Here is an 8,264-nt window from a genome sequence, read left to right as displayed (position 1 = left end):
TCTTCTGAATGTGCATGAAACGTAATGATAGAATGGGAACCTACAAATCTTAGTCGGCCAGTACTTATTTCACATTGTTTATTAAGATGTAACTTCAACAGACCTCTTATTAAAAAATAAGGTGCAGTCAAAAACTCCAGGTTCACTATGGCTGTTTGTTTTGTGGTGAGGCAACAGCCCACAGCGCAATCACCATATTTAAAAATGTTTGCTATGTAAATCCATGCAGTGTGTGACAGGCACCTTATTGCTGATGCAAGATAGTGCATTTATTTTTAAGATGGTACCATACGTACACTCAAAGCCCAAAGCCGTACCCCCTCTAAGTAAGGTGGACCGGCCATGGACACCAAAGACACTTTCTATGTGCATCAACTGCTCTGTGGCAATGTCATCATAATTCTGATGTTGTAAAAACTGACTGCTAAGGATTCGTACGCCATTCCAAATCTTCCACGCCCTCATTGATCAAGTCATAACCGAGTCATCTTTCATAACTACTTTGGAGTCTGTCTTCCTTCTTTGCGATATGGTTGATGGACTCCAAACAACCCATGACAGCATGAAAGTCTAAGATTATCGATAGTAGCTTTCCTCATCCAAAAATTAAATAAGGCTGATAATTTTTTAATGAAGATAGAGAGCATTAAACATTTTAAGCACTCACTCCATTTACACTGAACATACTGTTCCATTCAATGACTGGATCATTGTGATTTCATTGTAGAAATGAAAACATTATAGTTTTTATTATGTCATTTTTTACCGATATACAAATACTTTATTTATCCACTCAGCAATAAAAAGCAGGTACCATTAATCTAGCACTTTGTTATGATATATATGTACTTTTAAGTGCTTTTTGGCTACACCCTTTTTAGCGATTTATTTCTATTTTTTAAGTAAATATGCTACTCTAACATTTCTACAACGTTTACATTTAGCCTTGTTTTCTGCATATCCTTTTTTAAATTAAGATACATTATTCACATTACCAATAACCTTTTGTATATATTCTATTTATTTCTTGTTATTTTTTAATTCTTTGATCAATAATTAAAATAATAATTATTACTTTTTATTTTACGTTTATTTTGTCTTGCTAAGTAAACCGATTTGTTTATGATATTTGTTCCTTTTTAGTAACTCATTAACATAATAAAAAATGTATTTAATAATATTTTATTTTATTGGGACCTAGGTGATATGTTTCACAATAATTGCAGATATAATATGTATTAATTTCTGTAGTAAAACTCAATAATTTATATAATTTACATTTAAAAATATTAAATACCTATATAATATCTAAATATATGACTGGTATAATACACACTGTTTCGGTTAAAATAAATAGCAAATTTTATATATAATATACAATACGTTATTGAGTACAACTAATGCCAATACTTAGAGGCCCATTATGATCGCCGACGGACTTGAGTCCGTCCGCGATTACCGAGGAGGAGGGAACCTCCGCATGGGCATGCGGAGTTCCCTCCTGTCCAATTAGGATGTGACCGCCACCCTGGCGGTCACATCCTCTATTTGTAACATTGCGGCGGGTCCTGCTTGAAGCAGCACCCGCTGCAAGATTAAATATGCATGATTCGCATTTGCATGCACAAAGCGGCAGGCACCGCGCGGTGCATGCAAATGCAGGGGGGTACTATAGGTACCCCCCATGTGCACCCCCCAACCCCCTTCACCCTGGGGGCCCGCAACGGGCCCCCAAAGAAAACACCGTATGCCTTTCCACGGCAGAGAAGCCGCCACGGAAAGGCATGTGTTCTGCCCTATCCTAATATGGCTGGCGGTGGCTGTTAGACACCGCCACCATATTAGAGCGGCGGACGGTCTTCCTCACCCCCCAGCCATCCTAATCTCGCGGGGGGTCTTTGAAGGCTCCACAGCGGTTTTTCCGCATCCTCCGGGCCGGCGGAAACTTCCGCCGACCCGCGGGATGCGGAGAACCCGCAATCCGAATCAGCCCCATAGTTTCTATTAAAGGAACATATAGAAGTTGCACAATAATGTCAACTTGTGCAGCAGTGCATGCAATGCCTTAATCGAAAGATTCACTTCCATAACCTTTCTTTTTTTTAACATATCCAGAATATTGGTACATTACTTTTTGTTTACAGGCATCAATACCAATGTAAAATAAATATATATTACAAATCTGTAATTTTGGAACAACACGTTCATCCTCAGAAAACAATTGATTTTATTTTCTAAATCAAACTAAAGGTAACAATCAAATTATCTATTGCAATATGATTAGCGTAAAAAACTCATTAGTAAATAAGCATTCTGGTTGGTTTTTTGAATGATCTTGTGGCTTAATCTTCGCCTATGCATCATGAAAAGAATGTAAAAATGTCTTTACAAGAAACATCTTTTGGTGAATCAGAAATTGATTTCTTTTTTTTTACTCTTTTAAAAGCTTGTACAACACCAAAGAATCAAGTTTTAAAATACAGGAAGTAAATACAATTTTATAAAACTTGCCACCCAAAGTTATAATTATTGTAGTTTTTTAGTGACAATGAGTGCTTCTTTTATTTATGTAGCAAATTATATTGTTTAATATTATGTTTGTTATTGTAGTGTAATACTAATGTGAAAAATATTGAAAGTATATTTCAATTTTTTAATGTATTCAATATAATTATTTACTTTTTAGTTATGTAATTGGTTTAAGTTTAGATGTATATGTAATTTGTATTTTTTTAAACAAAATTAAAGGGTTAGAAAAATAATTGCTAAAACCTATGCTGAAGCAAGTATATATTCTATATTTTATGTATATGTTTAAGTAATGTTATAATATTGTATGTGTTTCAATTTCTATTTTTAAATCGTATTGAATATTTTTAAGTATGTTGATTTGTTTTAAATATTTTTAATTTATTTATCCTTTTTAATAATTTCAAAATATTTTTTTTAATTGAGATATATTAATAACATCATTATTTTTATTTGATTTTTTTGTAGTTAACATGATGTAGATTGGATGTCGATATTCTTGCCTTCGATATTCCAGCATTGATTTTTATGTAGTTGGACATTATTTATGTAGAAATTGTGTTAGTGATTCATTGGAGGGTTGTGGGTGCACTGTGCACCCTACATGTACCTGTACAAGGTGGCAGGGACTGTGCAGTGCCTGCATACTCAATGTATGGAAATGCAGGACATGGTCCTTTTGGCATTGCAACGGTGCTGCTTGCAGCAATACCCGCCGCAATGTTAATGGCTATGATCATACGACCGTGGTCCCATTTGGAATGCGGAAAATAAGTTTTTGAAACAACAGTTATGCCGTGGCTCTTGTAAGTGATCATTTCCCGCTAACATGTTAATAGGAATTGTTATGATACCGCCAACGGAATGAGGCCAATATTGGCAAAATTGTACTATAAAATTGACTTGCTTATTTCTAAAATAAAAGAGTAATAATAGTAAGCAGAAATTAAAATATAGTTAAAATTCAGTAATTAAAATAAAAGTTTAAACACCCACAAAACATATGCTGCTGCATAACCTAACCTTACATCCAAAAATATTGCGAGTTATAGAAGCAACAATTATTACTTTTATTTTGAATATATTTGATTAAAATTGCATGTTGCAGAATTTTCATGTATTTTATTAACACCATAAATGCTTATGGAAAGCAAAAATTACCGGATTATTTTAACAAATTTTTTAAATCTTAATTGAAAATAATGAATAACATTTTAAAAACAAGAATAATAATGATCAAAAGTAAGAAAACATGTTATAACATATAAAATACAATCATTTTTTCAAAATGAAAAAAGCAATAAAAGTTTATAATATTATTCACTTTGAAATTTCATTAAAATATAATAAAAAATACAACAATAATAAGAACTGTATTATTTACTGGCCCTTGATTCTGATAATCTTGCAGACCTTACTTTTAATTGAAATTATTGCATAAACAATATTTATGCATGGGAAAATATACTGTAACAACTTTATTCTGAAAAACCAGATCTACTGACAGCCTAAATTGGGCTGTAGCATAGATCTAAGAAAGTCTGTGTGTTGCTGTACCTTTACCATTAATTGATGCTAGCCAAACAGGAGAACTAACTTATAAGAACATCAGAGTACAGGGACAGTAATGAGAAGCATCTATTGTGCCACTAACTGAGATGCAATTTGGTATAAGAATGCTGTATCAGTTTGATGTGTATTGGTACTGTGGACACACCGAAACTAATCCGTGAGAGGACATTGGATGAGAAACTCCTGACCCTTAAAAAACAGTTAGGTCAGACAATGCAAGTGGTTAATGTGTATGATCGTTTGCCTGACTATAGCACATAACACTTGACCAACAACCCCTGAACATATATAACTTCTTCTCACCATGACAAATGTAATGACTATAAGAAGGAGAAATTATAGAAAATGTTTTTTTTAATCAAAGCAAAGACATTTAAAGAAAGGATAGAGGCAGTATGCTGATTTGATGCACAGTTGATTCATGCACAGTCACAGGGCATGTTAAAGACAATGACATGCACAAGTGATGGTCGACTCACAGGCCAGCACGATATATTGCAAATAATGGAAGTTTTACCAAGGCACTTGACTCCTTAAATATGCTGTAACATTGATCCAACAGACAGGGGATTGAAAAATGTAATAAGGACATGTACTGTATGACAAATGCAATGGGCACGTAAGACAAGAGTTTTACAATAGTATTTACCTAAATATATTAGCCGACCCCGGCGGGCCGATCTGAGGACCTCACTAAACTATCCAATCGGTAGTAGTGACGGGCGGTATGTACAAAGGGCAGGGACTTAATCAACGCGAGCTTATGACCCGCACTTACTGGGAATTCCTCGTTCATGGGAAATAATTGCAATCCCCAATCCCTATCACGAACGGGGTTCAGCGGGTTACCCGCACCTGTCGGCGAAGGGTAGACACGCGCTGATCCGTTCACTGTAGCGCGCGTGCAGGCCCGGACATCTAAGGGCATCACAGACCTGTTATTGCTCGATCTCGTGTGGCTGAACGCCACTTGTCCCTCTAAGAAGTTGGACGCCGACCACTGGGGGTCGCGTAACTAGTTAGCATGGAGGAGTCTCGTTCGTTATCGGAATTAACCAGACAAATCGCTCCACCAACTAAGAACGGCCATGCACCACCACCCACAGAATCGAGAAAGAGCTATCAATCTGTCAATCCTTTCCGTGTCCGGGCTGGGTGAGGTTTCCCGTGTTGAGTCAAATTAAGCCGCAGGCTCCACTCCTGGTGGTGCCCTTCTGTCAAATCCTTTAAGTTTCAGCTTTGCAACCTTTACTCCCCCGGAACCCAAGGACTTTGGTTTCCCTGAAGCTGGTCGGCGTTCATGGGAATATGGCCGCCGGATCGCTAGTCGGCATCGTTTATGGTCGGAACTACTACGGTATCTGATCGTCTTCGAACCTTCGACTTTCGTTCTTGATTAATAAAAACATTCTTGGCAAATGCTTTCGCTTTGGTTCATCTTGCGCCGGTCCAAGAATTTCACCTCTAGGGGCACAATACGAATGCCCCCGGCAGTCCCTCTTAATCATGGCCCCAGTTCCGAAAACCAACAAAATAGAACCGGAGTCCTATTCCATTATTCCTAGCTGAAGTATTCAGGCAACCGGCCTGCTTTGAACACTCAAATTATTTCAAATTAAACGCTTCGGACCCCCAGGACACTCAGTCAAGAGCATCAAGGGGGCACCGAGAGGCAGGGGCTGGGACAGGCGGTAGCTTGCCTCGCGGCGGACCGCCAGCTTGATCCCAAGATCCAACTGTGAGCTTTTTAACTGCAGCAACTTTAATATATGCTATTGGTGCCGTCCCGGGCACCCTGCCACGCAGCAGGACCGAGGACGGAGCCCGGGATGGGGAGGCCGCCCTCCCCGGGCCCTCAGGGGCCCCGTCCGGAGGTCCTGAACCCAGCCGAGCGAGGGGAGGCTCCCCGGACACAACGGAGCCCTGTCTCAGGCCTTGGGCAGAGCAGAAGGCTGGGGGACTGGGCCCGACCCGGGGCCCCTGGACCCAGCCGCGGCTCCCAGGCCCAGAGGCGCAGGGAAAGCCTCCCCGGGCCCTCCAAACCCCGTCCGGGGTGAGGCATCCTGGCTCGTCCAGCTGCTGGCTGAGGACTGCTAGGCCGAGAGGGGTCCCAGAGTACCTCATCCCTAGTAATCTGGAGGAAGGCTACCCGTCTTTCTGGGAACCCGCGCGCACAGAGTGACGCAGGGGACCCTAGGCGCGAATGTGCCCGACCTCCTGGAGCCCTCCCTGGGATCGGGGAGGCAAATGGCACCTCATCGGGACTTCCAAGGAAGCCCGGCCATCTGGTCGCCCCATTGGAAAGCATTGCGTGCGACCAGATGGCCGAGGGGAAAGGTGCGACCAGATGGCCGGGACCGAAAGGACTCCCAGCTGCTCCCGCCTGCCTTTCGCAGGTCAGGCCTCGGGGGCTCCACTTCCCGGGGGCTCGGGGACCCCGGCTGGGGCTCAGGCCCGGGGAGGACCACCGGAGCTCTCGGGCCCAGACGCCCAGGGGAGGACTGCCCAGGACCCATGGAGCCCGTCCCGGGCACCTTGCTATGCCGTTGTCCCGGAGGAGGGAGCCCCGGACGCCTGGGATGGGGGCTGCCCGGGACCCCTTGGAGCCCGTCCTGGGTACTTGGCCATCCGCGTTGGCCTGGATATGGGAGCCCCGGACGCCCGGGGGAGGACTGTCCAGGACCCGTGGAGCCCGTCCCGGGCACCTTGCTACGCCGTTGTCCCGGAGGAGGGAGCCCCGGACGCCTGGGGTGGGGGCTGCCCGGGACCCCTTGGAGCCCGTCCTGGGTACTTGGCCATGCGCGTTGGCCTGGATATGGGAGCCCCGGACGCCCGGGGGAGGACTGCCCAGGACTCGTGGAGCCCGTCCTGAGCACTTTGACATGCCGTTGGCCTGGAGATGGGAGCCCCGGACGCCTAGGGAGGTGTTGCCCGGGACCCATGGAGCCCGTCCTGGGCACTTTAACATGCCGTTGGCCCTGGAGAAGGGAGCCCCGGACGCCTAGAGAGGTGTTGCCTGGGACCCATGGAGCCTGTCCTGGGCACTTTGACATGCCGTTGGCCCTGGAGAAGGGAGCCCCGGACGCCTAGGGAGGTGTTGCCCAGGCATAGTTTATCTGGTCCCCCCGGCAGAGAACCACCAGCCCAGGAGGAGTATCCGGGCATACCCCGTCCCTAGTAATCCGGAGGAAGGCTACCCCTCTTTCTTGGAATCCGTGCGCACCGAGTGACGGAGGGGACCCAGGCCGAGGAGGCGCCCGACCTCCTGGAGCCCTCGCTGAGATCAGGGAGGCAAATGGCACCTCATCGGGACTTCCAGGGAAGCCCGGCCATCTGGTCACCCCCCACTAGAAAGCATTGCGTGCGACCAGATGGCCGAGCGGAAACGTGCGACCAGATGGCCGGGATCAAAAGGACTCTCAGCTCCCCACCCAAGCCTTCGCGATAGGGTTCCTGCCTGCCTGCCCACGCAAGGCAGGGCTCAGGGACCCCGGCTGGGCCTCAGGCGCGGGGTGGACCACCGGAGCTCTCGGGGCCCGGACACCTTGGGGAGGACTGCCCAGGACCCGTGGAGCCCATCCTGGGTACTTTGCCCTGCCGTTGGCCTGGAGATGGGATCCCCGGACGCCCCGGGGGAGGACTGCCCAGGACCTGTGGAGCCCGTCCTGGGCACTTTGCCATGCCGTTGGCCTCCAGGAGATGGGTGCTCCGGACGCCCGGGGGAGGACTGCCCGGGACCTATGGAGCCCGTCCCGGGCACTTTGCCATGCCGTCGGCCTCGAGCCACGGACGCCCGGGAAGGACTTCCGTGAAAACTATGGAGCCCGACCCGGGCACTCTGCCATGCCTTAGGCCTGGAGCCCCGGACACCGGGACGCATGGAGCCCGTCCTGGGCACTTTGCCATGCCGTCGGCCTGGAGGAAGGAATCCCCAGGCTATGTAAGGCTTCAAACCTATAGTTTTTTCAGTGAATATATATATTTTTATTTTCAAGTTTTTTTTTTATATGATTACAGGGTCCGCGCACCGTGAGCGCTCCGAAAGCACACCGTAAACGCTCTGAGCTCTTACCCCGACAATTTTTTTATAATTTCTAAAACATAATATCTACTTTTTTAACGTTGATTTTAAAGGTAGACAATATTTGCTTTAATGTAGAAAA

At 45.3% G+C, this 8,264-nt stretch overlaps 1 pseudogene; it reads right to left on the bottom strand.

Annotated features, from left to right (window-relative positions):
- Window positions 1–4,649: 4,649 nt before the first annotated feature.
- On the bottom strand, window positions 4,650–5,913 carry LOC144757157 (18S ribosomal RNA; annotated as a pseudogene).
- Between the last annotated feature and the right edge of the window lie 2,351 nt (window positions 5,914–8,264).

The sequence above is a fragment of the Lissotriton helveticus genome, chromosome 5_1, assembly GCF_964261635.1.
Source record: "Lissotriton helveticus chromosome 5_1, aLisHel1.1, whole genome shotgun sequence".
In the NCBI taxonomy this organism is placed as follows: Eukaryota; Metazoa; Chordata; class Amphibia; order Caudata; family Salamandridae; genus Lissotriton; species Lissotriton helveticus.
Note: the sequence above shows the minus strand (reverse complement) of the source record. Positions and strands in the feature narration are given on the sequence as shown.